Here is a 19,909-nt window from a genome sequence, read left to right on the forward strand (position 1 = left end):
AAAAAAAAAAAAAAAAAAAAAAAAAAAAAAAAAAAAAAAAAAAAAAAAAAAAAAAAATTAAGCCAGTGCCAGGCACAGTGGCTCACACCTGTAATCCCAGCATTTTGGGAGGCTGAAGCAGGTGGATTGCTTGAGCCCAGGAGTTCAAGAACAGCCTGGTCAATACCCTGTCTGAACAAAAAATACAAAAGTTAGCCTGGTTAATTGGTGTAGTCCTACCTACTGGGGAGGCTGAGGTGGGAGGATTGCTTGAGCTCAGGAGGCGGAGTTTGCAGTGAGCCCAGACTGCGTCACTGCATTCCATCCTGGGCGACAGAGTGAGTCCCTGTCTCATAAATAAATAAATAAAAATAAGAGTTGTAACTTATGTATGTAAACTAAATCCATTCAAAATGTACAGCTTGATTACTTTTGACAGATGTACATAACTGAAACCATCACAATGAAGATACAGAGCATTTCCATCACCCCAAAATTGCCCTTGCACCCCTTTGTAATCCATCCATCCCTTTGTCCCCAGACTTAAGCAACCACTGATATGCTGTCACTGTAGATAAGTTTGTGTTTTCTAGAATTTTATATAAATGGACCATACAGTATAGTACCATTTTGTGTCTAGCTCCTTTCATTCAATATATTGATTTTTAAAAATCTTTTAAAATTATGATAACATACACATAAAATTTATCATTTAACCATTTTAAGTGTATAATTCAGTGGCATTAAGTACATTTACACTGTTGTCACCATTATGCATTTCCAGAACATTTTTTATCACCCAAAACTGAAACTCCCCATTACGTGCAACATACGGATACCAGTCATCTGTCTGTTTCTATGCCCACGCCCCCATTTTTTTTTATTATAGCTTTGCAGTGTGTTTTATATGGCAGAGTGAGCCCCTACTTTTCTTTAGACTTTGACTTGGTTATCTGTGGATCTTTATACTTCCATATGCTTTTGGAATGCTTATTAAGTTCTCAGCAAAGTTAGGAAAGTATGATGGGCATTGCATTGAATATATAATATGATTTTTCTGTCTAATATTGTAAAATTTTCTGTCTTACTGTAATTCTATCCATGAACATGGTCATCAGTTCATCTTTTTAAAATGACTTTTTAATAGAATTTCAAATTTTCTCTGTCATGATAACATTTTTTATGAAGGTTGCTTTGAGGACAGTTTGAATCTTGGCACCTCAGTCCCCACATTAGAGGGAGGCTAATAGGGGTTTTTGGGACAGATCTTTTAAAACCTTCCTTCATTCATCAACCTGTAATGACACTGGTGAAATTACTCACCACCGGTAGGCCCAGGTTCCTCTTTCCTGTAACTGGGATAATAACATCCCCCTTATGGAGTCTGCTGAAGGGTTTAAAAGATAATGTAGGAGATGCTTGGAGTATAGATCCTGAAACAGAGTTGTTGCTTAGGTTATGTTGGTGGAATATCTCCCCTAATGCTGGTTTTAAATAGTATAAACTGGCTGGGTATGGTAGTTCACACGTGTAGTCCCAACACTTTGGGAGGCCGAGGTGGGAGGATCGCTTGAGCTCAGAAGTTTGAGGCCAGTCTGGGCAACACGGTGAGTCCCTGTCTTTACTAAATAAATAAATAAATAAATAAATAAATAAATAAAGTTAGCCATTTGTGGTGGTGTGCACCTGTAGTCCCAGCTCCTTGGGGCGGGGGAGGGGGCCGCTGATGTGGGAGGCTCGTTTGAGCCTGGAGGTTGAGGCTGTGATGAGCTATGACCACGCCACTGTACTCTAGCCTGAACAACGGAGCACGACCCTGTTTCAAAAAGTAAATAAAATAAATCTCATAAACTTAATACTTTTATCTGTTTTTAAGGGTTGATAATAAAGAAGAGCCAGAAAAGCAAAGTAAATTAGCCAGCCAGTGAAAGTGTAATGGTAAGTCTACATTTGCAAGCCTATGTTTCTGCCTAGTTTTATTGGGTTTCACAAAAAGTATGGGTACTTCCAAAGAATTTTACAGTCGAGTGGGGAAGAAAAGGCTAATATACAAGAAACAATTAGGGAACTCTATGTGACAGATGGTATATAATTAGGGGTGAAGTGGTGCAGTGCCAGGGGAGTTACAAGAGGAGAGAAATCCTGCTCTGTGAAGTTTTGATTTGGCTTGGGTGGCACTTGTTTGGGGAGGGGGGAGAAGGGGCTGGAGAAACCAAATAGAATTATTATTTCTGTTGGAGACCTTGAGGGCCCAGTATTGAATCCCATGACAGTGGATATTGTGCCCAAACGTAAGTATCTCAAAATCAGTGCTGTGGGATTAGTGATAAACAGTTAGAAGATACCTAGATAAGCAATAGCTCTGTCTTACAGTACAGTCGCGAAGAGCACTGACCCTGGAGCCTGGGTTTGGATCTCAGCCTCATCATGTAGAAGCTGTAGGACCTTAGGCAGATTATGCAAACCTTCTGTGCCTCAGTTTCCCTAGCTCTCTGGTAGGTGTCATAACAGCAGCCATCTTACAGGGTTGTTGTAGGGACTATATTAAGTTAACATTTATAAGGTACTGAGTGCCTGGCATGATAACCACAACATAAATGTTAGCTGTTATTATGAAAATTTTGTTCATATTCGTCACATTCCTCCTGTACCTCTCTTGAGGTGTGTGAGGCTTTATGCCCCAGAATTGGATGGCTTTTTCCAGAAAGACCTGGTTGGAGGCTGTACAGATTTATAGAATGGGCTTTTTCCACATGTGGGCAGGCATTCAGGGCTCTCAGGTTGCACACTGAGCAAGTAAATGCTGAAAGGACAGTGGAGCCAGGTACATTCTCTGCCATTTCTGGATGTCCTCACTCAGGGCTCTGGAATTGAGTGGGGAGAAAAAGTCAGGTGGTAAGCATTCAGGAAGCAGATTTTATTTTGCTGTATTCCTAGTTCTGATTAACCTTTTGGCAGAGATGTCGGAATCACAGGAATTCACGCGTGTTGATGGCTCACTGCATGCCAGACACTTTCTAAGTCCTTGACCCAATGAAATGGATATTGTCATTATCCCTTTTTTGAAGACGAAGAGAGTGGGGCAGAGGTAATTTGCCCAAGAAAGTAGGAAAAAGAATGCCCTGGAGTTTAGCATTTGGGGCCTTTCCCAGGTGGCAGAAATAACAGAAGTAGGTACTGTTGATGGAGAACCAGTACCTTTACGTAAAGCATTGTAATACACAGGTTAGCCCAGCAGGGCATTCCCATGACCTCAGATATTTATCAGGCGAAGCCAGTGGCTCTCAGATTTCAGTGTGTATCAGAATCACTTGAAGGCTGCTTACAACGCCCAGGGCTGGGCCCCATCTCTGCCAGAGTTTGTGAGGCAAAGAGATTGGGGCAGGTGGCAGTGGGCAGTTGACATGTCTAATGCGTTCCCGGATGCTGTGATGCTGCTGGTCTGGGGACCACTCTTTGAAAACCCCTGCCATCAGTAGTGCCCACGTCAGCGAGGAGCCAGCTGCTCCTACTTCTAGTTACAGTCAGGTGGGATGATTTCAGATTTAGACATTGGAAGTGCTTTCCGCCTCATGAAATAAAAACTGAACTCATGTGGTCCTGTTTATCTAGGACAGCAGAGGGGTGTCTGAGCCAGTCCAGAGCAGAAACTTGCTTTTCCTGCTCACCAGTGTTTCTGGCATGGCTCAGGAGAGATGATCCCAAGGTGGAGAGAAAACTTGGAAATATAAGTCAACACTCATTAGAAGCTTGGAGTGCCATCAGTGCATCCCATCTTAGGAAGATGGCCTCATCTATTTTTATTTTGTTATCTTTCATTCCCCTCCCATTGGCAAAAAAAAAAAAAAAAAAAAAAGCCCCAAAAAACCCCTTCCTATTCACCACTTATCCCCATGGGGGAATTTAGGCACAGACAAATTAAAAGTGTATTGAGATACATAGCTTGACAGTGGAGAGGCAGAAGATAATCTTATTTGACTAGTTTAATTATAGTAGAAAACCATGTTTATAGGAAAAAAAGAGCTTTGTGCAGCTCTCCTCCAGCTGCTGCGGAGGTCACATAGCTACAATGTGTACCAAGCTTAGTACAGCACCTACACACACTAAGCTCTCAAGAAGTATGAATAGTTATTATTATAGCAGAAGTTTTCTGTCTTGCAATCCAGGCTATATTTTTTCCTATTTGAAAAATGTTACATATATAAAACCTTGGGACAAAAACCTTTTAGAATTTAAATATTTTGTAGGAACTCAGGATTTAGAAAGAACTCAGAGGTGAACAGTACAAGTAAGTCGTATTTGGGAAGAAACACTGGTTTAGATTTTTCTCTGTGCTAGTTATCAGGACTCTACCATGACCCTGTGAGCCTGTAACAGCTTGTTTGCTTGGTGAGGGAATGTGGCAGCGTAGAGAGGGTCGGGGGATTGCCAGGGGCCGACTGAAGAGGCTAGAGAGGCCTGTTCAGGTGTGGAGACACTCTCCAGTCTGATCTTTTTGTAACAGAGGGCTGACAATGGCAGTAAGTATGTGTTGAGAGTCCCCTATGGGCCAATTCCCCTGATGAGCCTTGAGATACAGAGATGAGTGCGATGGGGTCTGGGTCTTTGAGGGATTAATGGGGAGACAGACATGTCCATAGATGATGTCATCACCAAGTAGTGAGTACAGTATCAAAGCTGCACACCTAGCTTCCCTGGGTCAGGGGTGGGATGACCAGACAGAGGTCACCTGCCCAGGTTCCCTGTGACAGCAGAGTGCAAGAAGGGAATCCATACCATAAGTCAGCGTAGATGGAGCCAGAAGTGGCATTTTTTGGTTTTTATTTTCTTTTGTTTTAGGGTTGAAAGCCACATGAAGTTTGCATTTTTAGTGACATAATCCTGACAGCAGAGACAAGCCTAGGAGGATGTGTGCTATAAGTGGTCAGCCCCCAAAGGGAGAATCAGGGCTGGGACTGCACTTCAAAACTACTTGGGGAGTTACAAGAGTACTTGACTGTTTACATTTATTTTTTTTTCAAAAACATGGCTATGAGGTCAGGAATTTGAGACCAGCCTGGCCAACATGGTGAAACCCCATCTCTACTAAAAGTACAAAAATTAGCCTGGCATGGTGGTACACGCCTGTAATCCTAGCTACTCAGGAGACTGAGGCAGGAGAATTGCTTGAACTCGGGAGGCAGGGGCTGCAGTGAGCCGCGATCAAGCCACTGCACTCCAGCCTGGGCAGCAGAGCGAGGCTCTGTCTCAGAACAACAACAAAGTGGCTAAATGTTAGCTACCTGCTAGGAATGTAAAACCTGAAGATGATTAATGACTTTCTATCTTTAAGATAAATCAGCTTTTAAAAGAAAGACTCTATTAAAAACACGGTCTTATTTTATTTTCCTTGAATTTTTGGCTAAGTGTGAAATTCCCCTTCATTTGTGTTTTCAGTGGTTCCAGTTTCTTCTTTTCTCTCCCCTCCTCTCCTCCTTTTCTCCAGCTGCTTATTATCCATTAACAAAAGAAGCTGATTTCAGCACCACCTTCCCCAGTCCTATTTAATTTTGTGTCCAGACCACTTTATAGAAATAGCAATAAGCTGTTTGCATTTCCCAGGTTGTAATGGATATTCCTTCTGGCAGGCGGTCTCCATTAAGGGAGCAAAATGTGGATGTTCAGTCTTTTAAAAGTTTCATGCAGGTGTACTATGTAAATCCATGAAGACAGGGGATGTTATAAAAAATCTCAGGTTAAGGGGTGGAGGATCCTCAGCTAAGCTTGGCAGGTGGAAGATGCTTAAATATGGAAGGGAGTTCCCAACAGTCACAGATGGAGATGGAGGGATTGAAGAAAAAAGCCCTTGGGGCAGGGTGGTAGAGAACAAACCTCAAGAAAACTATCCCCTAAGGAAGTGGTAGGGAGGGTTAGCTGAAGTGATACCCACCCCACTGGCAGGGAGGTGGGTGAAAGCAGCAGATGCAGGAGAAATCAGGATGGAGAGGGAGATAGAGTGGGAAGGCAGGCTTTGCCCACAGCTTCTTTCCCCGTAACAGACACAGGCTGACAGTTTAGGCAGGAGTTGGAGAAGGCGATGGGGGTGCCAGTGTGTCTGAGACCAACAGAGAAGAGGAATGTTTTACTCCTGAAGAAACCAGGAGGGGAGAGGGAAGGGTGGAGGAAAGGCAGGGGGCAGCAGCAGGGATGAAGGTGCACAGGCAGGTGGAGGATGACTGGAGACCAGAGATGTTTGGGATGCTGGAGAAAAGGCCATGGGACCAGAAGAGGATTGTGAAAGAAACAGTCTGTATAGAGGACCCACGGCCTTCAGCCCAAGCCAGACTGTCCTGGTCATCTGAGACAGAGGCAGAGCAGGTGAGGGCAGTGAGGAAAGATGCTGCTGGCTGTCCAGGCACACTGGTGAGGTAGTAAAGCACTTTCTGAGCCATTTGTAAGATGGCAGGATACCCAGGGTCTTCTGGATAACAGGAACTGGGAAGGCAAGGTCCCAGGGGCTCTGATTTTGAAAGCCAACGGAGGAGTGACAAAGAACAGTGGGCTTGGGTTTAAATCGTTTTGGGGCAGTGGCTTCCTCATGTGAAATGGAAATAATAACCACTATGTCACAAGTGTCATGGTGTGAAGACCCTTGGCATGTGTCTACAGTAGTACAGGGTTGCATTCTGTAGTTGTTGAGGTGGCCTTGGGATGTGGCAGCAGAGGGTGACCCTGAGATTTTCTCTAAGAGAGAGTATGTGTTGATTCCCTCTCCTCTCCTGGGTGGCGTGCTGACCATTCATTTGACTAGATGGACCATAAGTGAGGTGGGCTATTGCACAGGCACTATCTGTACCCAGTTTTCTGACCACGTGTTGTCGAGATTTTCACCATGTGGACTGCGTAGTCCCTTCCTCTGTGTTTCTACCTGATCTTATCCCAGAGCCTGTCCCTATTGTTCCCCTGGCTATTAGTTCACTCTGCACACCCCTAGACCCAAGTACACAGAATGTCCCCTGTATGCCATTGCTTTTTGTGGAAGCCTTTGTAGACGGCCTGCATCTCTAGCCTGAGCCTTCAGAATCATGGAGACTGGCAGCTTCAACTTTGGACGAGGCCAGGATATAGGTGCGAATAAAGCAAAGTCTCAGCCCGTGTGGAGTTTTCTTGGTAAGGGTCAGACCGACAATAATCAATAAGCAAACAATAATCAAATAAGCAAATGTAGCATGTCAGGTGGTTGGGAGGCAAAACCTCCCCTTGTGCCTCGGAATGTCTCTGCCACCTGTTCACAAGGTTGGTAATTTAACATTTGCTTTACTGCTGTGGTCCATGTAGTGACACCTGAGTTACTTTGAAAGGCTCTACAGAGTTCCAAGCAGTTGGCTGGGCAGTGTTCCAGTTTTCCATAGGGCCCTCAGCATGGCTGGCTTTCCCTCTCCTTTTGATTTTAGAAACAGGCAGGATCGTGAGAACCCTCTCAGGAGTTTCTCAAGCCTCATTTTGCTCATTCATTTCAGAAAGGCCCTATCGGTGTTCCACAGGTTCTTACTGGGGGTCTCTGGATGGGTTTCCTGAAGCCACCATGTATTTAAGTGTATTTTGGGGGACAGTGCATCTAAAACTCTCATTAAATTCACCAGGAAGGTGTTTAAAAGACCCGTTTTTTATGAAAGTGGATAAAAGTGAAAATTATGCCATGGAGAGTTCCTTTGTGTTTCCGTCTTTCTCTTTTTAGAGGAACTAATGAGAAGTGACTAGGTAAAAGGGGGTGAGGCAGACACACACTGACAGCCTGGTTGTAGTTCTGTGCGGCTTGACATTTCTGTGTCTTATGACTGGGACAGGAAACAAAATGATACCGCTGGCATCATTGGAAGACCATTTGACTTAGTGGAAGCAAAGGCGGGGAGGTGCGTATGATGCTACAATTTGTTTCTGTCTTCCACTGAGCGAAAAGAGAAGGTTGAGCCATTGGGAGGAGCACAGAGGCCCCTTGGAGTAGGTGCTGCTTCTCAGATTTCTGTGTCTGATGGGTCCTGAAAATAGGTCTGGAGCTTTGGCTGCTGATGCCAAAGGCACCTGTTTTAGGAGATTGCTCTGCTTGAGAAGTCCATAGTAGCTTACCTAAATAGTAAAGCTCATGACTACTGCCTTCAAGATAAGGGTCTAGAGGGTAGCTTTGGAGAGTGAGAGCATAGATACTCACGCACTCTTTGACCCAGCAATTCTCCTTTTAGGGGCTTATTTTAAGAAATAATCAAGGTCATTATTTATCCCAGAGCTCTTTATCATAGTGAAAAGTTGGAAACATAATATTAAAATATAGGGGAGGCCGGGCGCGGTGGCTCAAGCCTGTAATCCCAGCACTTTGGGAGGCCGAGACGGGCGGATCACGAGGTCAGGAGATCGAGACCATCCTGGCTAATACGGTGAAACCGTGTCTCTACTTAAAAAAAAAAATACAAAAAACTAGCCGGGCAACGAGGCGGGCACCTGTAGTCCCAGCTACTCGGGAGGCTGAGGCAGGAGAATGGCGTAAACCCGGGAGGCGGAGCTTGCAGTGAGCTGAGATCCGGCCACTGCACTCCAGCCTGGGTGGCAGAGCAAGAGTCCGTCTCAAAAATAAAATAAAATAAAATAAAATAAAATAAAATAAAATAAAATAGTAAAATAAAAATTGGTTAAACAAATTATGTATATCCACACAATGGAATACTAGGTAACTCTTAAAAATAATACCTGGGAGAATAATCATGAAGTTGTTCGGAAAGCATTGTTATGTGCAAAAAGGTATGTAATGCTTTTGTTAAAAAAATAAACTATTGAGAAGGTACTGGTTGGGGCCCTACTATGAGCCAGGTACCCTGTGGAGTACTGGTGACACAGTGATGAATTAGGCAGATATGTCCTCAACAGGTCTTAGTCTACCAAGGCAAGAGTCAGGTCATACTGACTCTGTCATTAAAAAATTCTGTAAATAATCCATGGGTTCTGCAACCACAGATTCAATCACATAGATTGAAAATATTTGAGGAAAAAACCAAAAAATAACAATACAATAAAAAAATACCCCAGGCATAGTAGCTCATGCCTGTAATCCCAGCACTTTGGGAGGCTGAGGCGGGTGGATCACTTGAGTCTGAGAGCTTGAGACCAGCCTAGGCAATGTGTCAAAATCCTGTCTCTACAAAAATTAGATGTGGTGGTATACACCTATAGTCCCAGCTACCAGGGAGGCTAAGGTGGGAGGATCGCTTAAGCCTAGGAGGTTGATGCTTCAGTGAGTGGAGGTTGTGCCACTGTACTCCAGCCTGGGCAACAGAGTGAGACTCTGTGTCAAAAAACAAACAAACAAACAAACAAAACCAAAAAAATTATAACAACTATTTACCCAGCATTTACATTGTATTATGTATTATACTTGATCTAGAGATGACTTAAAGGATACAGGAGGATTTGTGTAGGTTATATGCAAATATCATGCTATCTTATACGACAGACTTGAGCATCCACATAATTTGGTGTCCCTGGGGGTCCTGGAACCAATCTCCTGTGTTACTGAGGGGTGACTGTATTCATAGGAAGACTTCAAGAAGAATGTCTCCTTCACAGGCAATTTTGCCACCTGTATAGTCATATCAGGTGTGTTTCTCTGTACTTGTTATTAGGCTACATCTTTGACTTGAAGTTAATGATTTTTAAAAAAGCTTAAAGTAAGTAATTAAGATGTCATACTGTTGAAATTTCTATGGTTATATTATCTTCCTTGAAACCCTCCTTTCTCTCCCAGCACTGTGAGAGGCTGTGAGGTGTAAGGGTGTGGTGGCTTCAGCACAGTGTTTGAGGAGTGGGCACTGAGTGACGTTCCCTGGAATCTTGTGGTCTACAGCCTGTGCTGATGCTCAAGGCTGCTCTGCACTAGCCTTTTAGCCAGGGTGGGTTTTCTTTCAAGGACAACTTTTCTTTTTCTTATTTCTCCTCCTCCTTTCCTCCTCTTACCCTTTTCCTTCTCTTTCTCCTCTTGCTCTTCCTCCTTTATTTAGAAAATGTGTAAGTTAAAATAATAATAATAAGCCTATTACCCATAGATAACCGCTGTTATCATTTTGGTGTATATCCCTCTGATTTATTTTCTATAAATATTAGATGTGTACCAAGCGAACGTTTTGACCAAATGCTGAAAGATGGAATGCTGAAAGGAATAGTATTGCCAAAGCTAAATTTCACTGTCCTAGAATGAACTTCTGGGATAAAAGTACAAGTTTGACATTTTATAAACATTATTACAATTTTGTTATTAAGATTATAATAGTCAGAATTTGGCATTGTGGTACAGGGACTTAATTTTTTAGCATATACGATCAGTTCGGTGAACGTTTGCGATGCTGGGTGGATGTTGACTTGGATCTGAGTTGGAGGAGAGAGGAGCAAGGACTTTATTTATTTGTTTAGTTTGTTTTTGTATTATTATTTTTGCTGGCTTTGTCCATATAATACAATATGAGTGGTAGTTTGTTTCCAACTTACTAATCTTTTGTCATATAATTGGCTTGTCTTCTCGCTGACTCCTGGACCTGAAGATTTTCTTGGCAATGATGATGTGGTTTCATTTTAGTACTTCCCCTCACCCCAGCTTTGTGCACTGTTTGAAGGAGAATATATCTGGATAATCTCAGAAGCAGAAGTGAAATTGTTGTCCTTCTACAAAATTTTCCCTGATATTTTTGTAGTCACTTGCTGCTTCACACAACTAGTTGAGAGAAAAATGCATCCTTAAGCTTTGGCTCTAAAAGTGTGGCTGTGGAGCAGTGAAATTGGCTTTCAAGATAACAGAGCTGTTTTGGAATCTCCATCTGCATCTTAGCTTTCACTGCCTGCACACTAATTTCAGTGTCTTCCCTGGAGAAGAATGATAGAAGAATCTTTGCAGAGGTAATATGTGACAAATGTTTGCCCTCTCAAGGAACCCTCAGTTTTCAACAATTGACTGCTTTCCCTGCGAGCAACTATTGGCTATTAGTATGCATACTCTTTGATATTGTTATTAGACACGCCATGTCAATGCTGTTATCCACAAAGTACAATGCTAGGCCAGGTGCAGTGGCTCACACACGTAATCCTAGCACTTTGGGAGGCTGAGGTGGATGGATCGTTTGAGTCCAGGAGTTTGAGCCCAGCCTTGACAAGATAGTGGAACCCTATCTCTACAAAAAGAAAGAAAGAAAAAAATTAACTGAGTGTGGTGGTGTGCCTCTGTAGTCCCAGCTACTTAGGAGGCTGAGGTGGGAGGATCACCTAAGCCCAAGAAGTTGAGACTGCAGCGAGCTGTGATTATGGCACTGCACTTCAGCCTGGGTGATGGAGTGAGACCCTGTCAAAAAAAAAAAAAAAAAAAAAAAAAAAAAAAGCACAATGCTAGAGCTGAGTTTGTTATGTAATAACCAGCCATTCCATCTTTGAACATCTTTGGTTAGTACGTGACAAAATCTTGAGTGTCATATAGTTTGCTGATGGATGGAGGAGATTCTAGGATATATCTCGAATGTTCACCAACATTTGAAAATGAGTCTTTGGATACTAACAGCAAATATTCAAATAATATGCCTTGTTCATATCACTGATGTCATGCTGTTGTGATGATGTTTACTTACACGGTGATGCAATCATTGATCATACAGCAGTTCAAGGATGCTAGAAGTGACATTTGAAGGAATGCTTCCTGCTCTTTAGCTTTCCAGACTGAGACTGAAGGTCAGATTTTTGCCAAACGTGGAAGCTGAAGACAACTTTGTTAGATTCTTAAATATACATAGAAATATATGTTGTATTTATATAGTTTTAAAATATTTCTACTATTCCAAATCTATACTTTAAACAAGTACAAACATCTTTTTTGATTATAGTAAAATATAGATACACAAAATGTATCATTTTAACAGTTTTTAAGTATACAGTTCAGTGGCATTTAGTACCTTCAAATTGTTGTGCAGCCGTCTCCACCTTCCATTTCCAGAATGACTTCCTCATCCCAAGCTGAAACTCTGTGCCCACAAAACAATCATTCCCATTCTTTCTTACCCCTAGCCCCTGGGAAACCACTGTTCTACTTTCTATATATGCGAATTTGACTATGTACCTCATATAAGTGGAACTATTTAGTATTTGGCTTGATTTACTTAGCATAACATTTTCAGAGTTCACACATATTGTAGCATGTGTCAGAATTTCCTTCCTTTTTAATATTCCATGGTGTGGATATACCACATTTTGTTTATCCATTCATCTGTCAGTGGACACTTGGGTTACTTCTGTCTTTTGCTGTTGTGGCTAATGCTGCTGTGAACACAGGTGTACAAATATTTGTTCAAGTCAAACATCTTGGCTGGGCGCGGTGGCTCAAGCCTGTAATCCCAGCACTTTGGGAGGCCGAGATGGGCGGATCACGAGGTCAGGAGATCGAGACCATCCTGGCTAACACGGTGAAACCCCGTCTCTACTGAAAATACAAAAAACTAGCCGGGCGAGGTGGCGGGCGCCTGTGATCCCAGCTACTCGGGAGGCTGAGGCAGGAGAATGGCGTGAACCGGAAAGGCGGAGTTTGCAGTGAGCTGAGATCCGGCCACTGCACTCCAGCCCGGGCGACAGAGCGAGACTCCGTCTCAAAAAAAAAAAAAAAAAAAAAAAAAAAAAAAAAAAAAAATTTTAAAAAATTTTTTTTTAAAAAAAAAAAAAAAAAAAAAAAAGTCAAACATCTTTCAAGAGACTTTTTTTTAAAAAAAAAAAGAAAATGAGGTGCCTTTTAAAATATGTTCCTTGTCATGAATGTAGAGAGTGGAACAATAGATAATGGAGACTCAGAAGGGTGGGGGGTTGAAGTGGGGAGGATGAGGAGAAATTGGTTAATGAGTATGATGTATATTATTTGAGTGATGGATACCCTAAAAGCCCTGACCTGACCACTATGCAATCTATGCATGTAACAAAATTGCACATGTACACCATAAATTTGTATAAGTAAAAAGGAAAATAAAAATATGTGCCTTCTTGTGTTCAGTTTTATTGGAGGGTACCTTATCACAGTGTGGTCAAGGAAATGCTGCCTTTACGGTTATAAACACACCCACCACTTTGAACAGTGTTTAGTTGAAGGCATTAGTACTGCCTGAGGTCAAGAGTGTGGTTTCACAATACTTCAGAGCAGTCTCACCAGCAAACTTAGCAGCAACCTTGAGCAAGGCCTGCCAGGGTTGTTGGAAAACAGCCTGGTGTTTTCATATCTTTTGCTCTGATAGCTCTTACTTGTCAGTACCTTAGGAGGGAAAATCTGGCAGTAGTGTTTGGTTCCTTAGTTTGGTCTGAGCTGGTTAAATGCTCACTGGATATGCAGATATGATTTATTTCAGCGGTATGCTTCTCTGTGAGCTTGTCTCACTGTGGCAGCTCTGGAATTTCTGTTTATGGATGACATTCTGTTTGGAAGCGGGGCTGAGATTCTGAGCTACAGGCTGTGTTTGCATAGCAAGCTCCCTTGATTTTAATTTGTATTTTTTTCCAAATCTGGGTGGTAGGGGAGGCCCAATGGAGAATATAGAGCAGCACGCTCCTCCCTGACTCCATGCAGTGACCCAGGGGTTTTGTGGTGCCTGGGCATCTTGCAGAGATATGTCTGTAGGTGCTTTTTTTGTGGAGATGTAGGAAATTGAAATTAGCTTCCAGCTTTGTAGTAACAGAAGTGAAATGTTTTGTACCTTTATAGGCCTGATAAAAATCAGATGTGATTAACTGGTGGTTTTTAACAATGCCAGTCAAATCTGTTTGTTTACGTTTCTCACATTATTTCTAAAGGCACATGATCTATCTGAAGATGGAGGCTTGTCTGTGAGTTTACTGACAGCATTGTGTACTGTGTTATATTTGTATTTCTTGTATGATCTTTTTAGTCATTTTTTGGAGTCTGTCTTGGTCTTTTTACTGATGGGTGTATGTGTGGATTTGTAGGGATAAATAATCTTTCTTCATTTTTGTGGAGTTGATAAATCAAGGACTTTTTAAGTCCTTGATTTAAATAGGTGACCTCTGGAACAAAGTAAACACACATGTTTAATACTTAGTCATATAATTTATACAGTTGGCAATCAGTCAAATACTCCATTCCAAAGAATAACCATGAAACTATTTGAATAAATTTTTTGTTTCAGCATGCAAGATATAATCAAAGAAATGTGTCTCTGGGAAAAAAGATAATTGCGGTTCTTTTGTGCCATTAAAATTTCAAGTGTAGTGAGCTAACCTGGCGCTGTATCAGACATCTAGGCAAATAATTGCCTGTTTGCTGTTGGAGTCTGTTATATGTTATGCATTTTTGGTGGCTCTCTACAGTTCTGGCTCTCTTATCTTCCTGATAGTTCCTCTTTAGACACTGTCCCTGGAACCTCTGCTTGGGTTGCACGTGTAAACGTCACCCACAGTTCAGCCCTGGTGGTGAGCAGCCTGTTACGTGCAGGCTCACATGGGGGACCAGTTTGCTTTCTTTTGGGTGGGGCATCAGGTTTATGAGGGTCCAGCTGTTGGAGGGCTCTGATTATGTGGTTTTGACTCAGCAATTTCCTTACTGTCTGGGAGGTGTGGTCAGAGCTTAGACTGTGTGGCAGGAAGTGATAGAAAAGGAAATTGTGGCCGGGCGCGGTGGCTCAAGCCTGTAATCCTAGCACTTTGGGAGGCCGAGACGGGCGGATCGCGAGGTCAGGAGATCGAGACCATCCTGGCTAACACGGTGAAACCCCGTCTCTACTAAAAAACTACAAAAAACTAGCTGGGCGAGGTGGCGGCGCCTGTAGTCCCAGCTACCTGGGAGGCTGAGGCAGAAGAATGGCGTGAACCCGGGAGGCGGAGCTTGCAGTGAGCTGAGATCTGGCCACTGCACTCCAGCCTGGGTGACAGAGCGAGACTCCGTCTCAATAAAAAAAAAAAAAAAAAAAGGAAAAAAAAAGAAAAGGAAATTGTACAGTGCCGTTTTTGCACTGAGACCCCTATTTTTGGAATAAACTCTAGGGGTCAGAAATGTTGATGTTTAGATTAAATATGACTTTTCTCATTTTCTGATCTGTATTTTGTTTCCAGAATAGTTACTATAACTCCTACTAGAATAAACAATGGCATATATTTCAAGTTTAATGTTATTCTACATTTTTGAAAATTTAGTAAATAATAAAATCGTAACCTGTTCACATATGCTGTAGCTTGTCCTGCCCCTCTGTCTACATGTGGAAGATAAATTTTGTACACTCTTCGTGGTCACAAGTGTTTAAAGATAAGTAACATTAGAAAGTGATTTTACCAATTCTTTTTCTTCTGACAGGTTTGTTGCTGACTACAACTTTAAGGTCCCTTCAGAGGTTAAGGCTGTTCAATTTAAAACAATCATGCAGTATTTCTTTGATGACTGCAGTGTGTTGTGCATTTTAGTTTTTTTACCCCTCAATTTTTTTGTTGCCTTGAGTTTTACCATTTGGAGGTACTGTTTTTGATACTGTATCTCAAGACTGTGATTTCTTGGATTTTGTGTGTGTGTTTTTTAAATTTACTGAACTTCCTACTAGAGACTTCTTGCTCTGTAAGATCCACTCCTTTGTGGGAGCCTAGAAGTTTATGAGAAGTAAGAGAAGGAGTATCAGATAGTGAGAGGTGTGCATCATGGTTAAATGAAAGCAAAACCAAGGTGTCTGACCCTTAGCAGAGAGAGATTTGGAAACTAGCTCTGTTACCCATGGTTCAGCCCTGGTGGTGAGCAGCCTGGGCTCCAGACTGTCACCAGCAATGCAATCAGTGGATGTTGAGCAAATTACTTAAGTTGAGGAAATTACTTAAGTTGTCTGAATCTTAACTTCCTCATCTGTAAACTGCTCATCCTACAGGTTTGTTAAGGGATCATGTTTGTAAGACCCCAGCACACTGTGGATGTAGAATAAAATGGTAGTGGTTATTATTAGGGCTTCCTCTTCAGAGGCAAAAAGGTTTTAGAAGGTGGTTATGTTTTTCTGGTATTTTATTTTATCATTTACCATTGCAGAGGATAAAGAGTTGGAAATGAGGACCGCCTAGACTGGCTGAGAACCTCATTGTGTTGCTCAATTGAATCCCATTGTCTAAAACTTGTTCATTTTCATCTTTTCTCCTGATTGTTTTGTCTGCTGTGGAGCATGATGTTAAAAACAAAATAGATCACTGTAAAATTTTCCCTGTTCAGACACTTTGGAAATAAGTTAGTCTGACAAAGCAGTTGTTTCCGTAGAGAGTAGAGGCTTTATGTTTATTTTCTTTTCATTACAAATTTTTTTATTGTTAAAATATTTTAAATGTTCTGGAACCTACAGATAATAATACAATAAATGCATATATATCCAGCTTCAGTTTTATCAAGTGTTAACATTTTGATGTATTTGCTTTACGCATGTGTGCATATTTATGTATTTAAAAAATAAACATCACATTTCAATGTAAGTTCAGGGACCTCAGTCACTGCCCTCTCATGCCTAGGAGAGTGCCTGATGAGTGTTTAGTCGGCAGTCTCCAAATAAACTCTGTGCATCTTCTCCAGTAGCCTTCTCCTCCCTTCTTCCCCTGATGTAACACAAAGAAAGATATTGAGCAGGGAGAAGTATCATGCTTGGTTCAGCCAGTGACACAAGTGTTAGTTAGTAAGGGCTGAGTTAAATAAGGACTACCCTGAAGGAACTTTAAATGCTATGACATAAGGTAGGACAGTGAATTCAGAAGTAGTTCCTGTGGGAAGCAGAACATTCTCCCTGCATTTGCAGAGCCACAGAGTGGCTGGTTATTGGAAGTAGTCATTGGAATGAACTTGAAGAAGCAGAGATGGGGCAGGGCTTTCCAGGCTGACAGGATCATTGATTGACAGCTCAGCAGTGGGAACAGTGTTTGGAGAGATTAAAACGAGGTGATTCAGAGTTGCCTGAACTCTGTTATCAGAGGTGAGTATCAGGAGAAGAATAAAGTGGCCAGAGAACAGGTATTGGTTGAGCATCCCAAATCTGAAATGCTCCAAAATCTAAAACTTTTTGAGCATTAACATGACTCTACAAGTGGAAAATTTCACACCTGACCTCATGTGATAGATTGCAGTCAAAACACAGTCAAAACTTTGTTGCATGCACAGTATTATTAAAAATATTGCATATAAAATTACCTTCAGGCTATGTGTACAAGGTAGATAGGAGACATAAATGAATTTAATGTGTAGACTTGGGTCCCATTCCCAAAATATCTCATTATGTATATGCAAATATTCCAATATCACAAAAAATCCCGAAATCCAAAATACTTCTGGTTCCAAGCATTCTGGAAAGAGGGTATCCAACCTGTACTACATATGATGAGTAGGGTTAGGCCCTTACTTAATGGAGTAGAATAGCATACTAGAAGAAGAGCTGAGGCTGTGGAAGCATACTATCTTGGATTAAAATCTAGTTCCTCTTTCATTGGCTGTAAGGCCTAGGTAAGCTACTTAACCTCTCTGAGCTTCAGTTCTGATGTCAGGTATGTTCTCACTTTGGCTACAAGAGGTTAAGAGCTTGGAAGTGGGTTCTTGCCTAGCCATTCCATTCTGTCTTAAGTGGTCCTGTTGTCTATGGAAATTTGAAACAGGCGGCTAAATGACGAGAAAATTAAGACTTTTTGGTTGGTCACAAATGTACAAAGTGACTTCCTTTACATGAGGTCATTTACCAAGTGACACAAGTACAATGTGAAATTGTCTTGCCTGCCAAATCTGTACTTCTTCCTGCATCTTGTGAAAAAGTCCAACATCCTCTTAGTCATTAAGACAGAACCAAGGAGTCATCTACAAGTCCTCTTACCCCTGCATCCTTCCAGTCACCAAGCAAGTTCATTTTACCTCTGTATTCGCTCATTCTCGAGCCCCTATAACTTGGTGCCTGGATTTCTGCTACAGCTGCCCGTTTGCTGCCCTTCTTCATTTCATCTTCCCAGCTGTGGTCGCAGTCCTCTTTCTAAACTGCAAGGATGATCGTGTTAGCCCCTGCTTAAAAACGTGTCTGTGGTTCTTTGGCCCACGAGTGAAGACCTGAGAGTCCCAGTTGAAGACATGGAAGACATGGGTTTTTATTGTCATGCCCTCTCATCTGCCTTCCTGTCCCTTGTGGTTCCTTGCTGCTCTGCTGTCACACCCTTGCTTCTCTCTTCTGATTTATCCTCATCTTCCTAGACTCAGTTCTTGGTTATTTATGCATAGCGGTTTCCAGAGTAGATGTGCTTGAGAACACAGCCTGTTTTGTCAAAAATTAACGTGTTCTTAGTATCCAGCATGATGTCTGACACATAGAAGACTCTCGAAAAGGTTAGTGGAATGGAAATGGATAAGAAATGACTTTTCTATCTTCACCCAGCCAGGAGGACTGAAGCTGCGTAACAGAAGCATTCTCTCTCAGCACCTTTCTGTCTCCATCAATTCGGCATCTGCTCAACAGCCCAGCTGTTGATGGGAGAGAAGCATATGGTTGACTTGAAAGAGGCAGCTGGGATGTGCTTGGGTGTTCAAATATGTTCATTCCCCTTCCCCCATATAGAATAGCAGTAATAACACCTTCTATTTGTATTTGCATTCTCCTTGAGTGCTTCCACAGACATGATCTCATCTGGGCATGTCACTAATAGCCTGAGTGCTAGATGGAGAATGTGATTGTCCCCATTTTGTAGATGCAGAATAGGAGATAAAAAGGAGTAAATACATTTGCTCAAAGTTAGTGAATTGTTAGTGGTGGAACCAGACTTCAAGCCCAAGCAAGTCCACTTCTCTTTTCCCTCCTCTTTCATAACCAGCAGAACCAGGTTGTATGAAATTGATGTTTTTACATGTAATCATCAGAAAGGAAAATTGGCAAAAGTGTTTGAAAAGTTTACTCTGTGTTAACTTTGCATGCGGGCATTCTTTGTAACTGTTAATCTCCCCCATCCTTTGGTTCTAGTTAAGTGCTCAGAGTTATATGTCTCCTTGGGGTCACTTGGCTGAAATAGCTTGAAGCACGTGAAATAGTGTCCTGAGGCTCACTCTGGATAGAGATGAAGGATTTGTCACATTTCAGTTGGTGAGTTTGGGAAAATTATTGACTTCAAGCTATTTCCCTGCCTGACAGACTAAGTAACAATAATAAAATCTTAGTACTTCTTTCTTTATTTTATTTTTATTTTTTCTGAGACAGAGTCTTGTCTGTTACCCAGGGTGGGGTACAGTGGCGCAATCTTGGCTCACTGCAACCTCTGACTCCCGGGTTCAAGCAATTCTCTTGCCTCAGCCTCTTGAGTAGCTGAGATTACAGGCGCGTGCCACTATGCCTAGCTAATTTTTGTATTTTTAGTAGAGAAGGGGTTTCACTGTGTTGGCCAGGCTGGTCTCGAACTCTTGACCTTGTGATCTGCCCACCTCGGCCTCCCACAGTGCTGGGATTACAGGCATTCTTAGTACTTCTTAAGTTAACATTAAGTACTTCTTTTTTTTTTTTTTTGAGACGGAGTCTAGCTCTGTCGCCCAGGCTGGAGTGCAGTGGCTGGATCTCAGCTCACTGCAAGCTCCGCCTCCCAGGTTTACGCCATTCTCCTGCCTCAGCCTCCCGAGTAGCTGGGACTACAGGCGCCCGCCACCTCGCCCGGCTAGTTTTTTGTATTTTTTTTAGTAGAGACGGGGTTTCACCATGTTAGCTAGGATGGTCTTGATCTCCTGACCTCGTGATCCGCCCGTCTTGGCCTCCCAAAGTGCTGGGATTACGGGCTTGAGCCACCGCGCCCGGCAACATCAAGTACTTCTTAAGTATACATTCCATTCTGTTAGTGAAATGGTTTCTTCTCTTCTAGAATTCTGGAGTCTTTGAATAAACTTAAGTAGGACAAGTAAAAAAAAAAAAAAAAAAAAAAA

At 42.1% G+C, this 19,909-nt stretch overlaps 1 protein-coding gene across 5 annotated transcripts in view; it reads left to right on the forward strand.

Annotated features, from left to right (window-relative positions):
* LOC108527547 (phosphatidylcholine:ceramide cholinephosphotransferase 1) overlaps window positions 1–19,909 on the forward strand; it is a 320,286-nt gene that overhangs the window by 6,400 nt on the left and 293,977 nt on the right. For 2 of the 5 annotated variants that reach the window (XM_017868868.1, XM_017868869.1), the window contains exon 2: window positions 1,856–1,917. The exons of the other annotated variants lie outside the window; for them this stretch is intronic. The gene's annotated coding sequence lies outside the window, so the exon portion shown is untranslated. The remainder of the gene's footprint in view (window positions 1–1,855; window positions 1,918–19,909) is intronic. 5 annotated transcript variants of the gene reach the window in all.

Source organism: Rhinopithecus bieti, unplaced genomic scaffold, assembly GCF_001698545.2.
Source record: "Rhinopithecus bieti isolate Rb0 unplaced genomic scaffold, ASM169854v2 scaffold_4655, whole genome shotgun sequence".
NCBI classification, from domain to species: domain Eukaryota; kingdom Metazoa; phylum Chordata; class Mammalia; order Primates; family Cercopithecidae; genus Rhinopithecus; species Rhinopithecus bieti.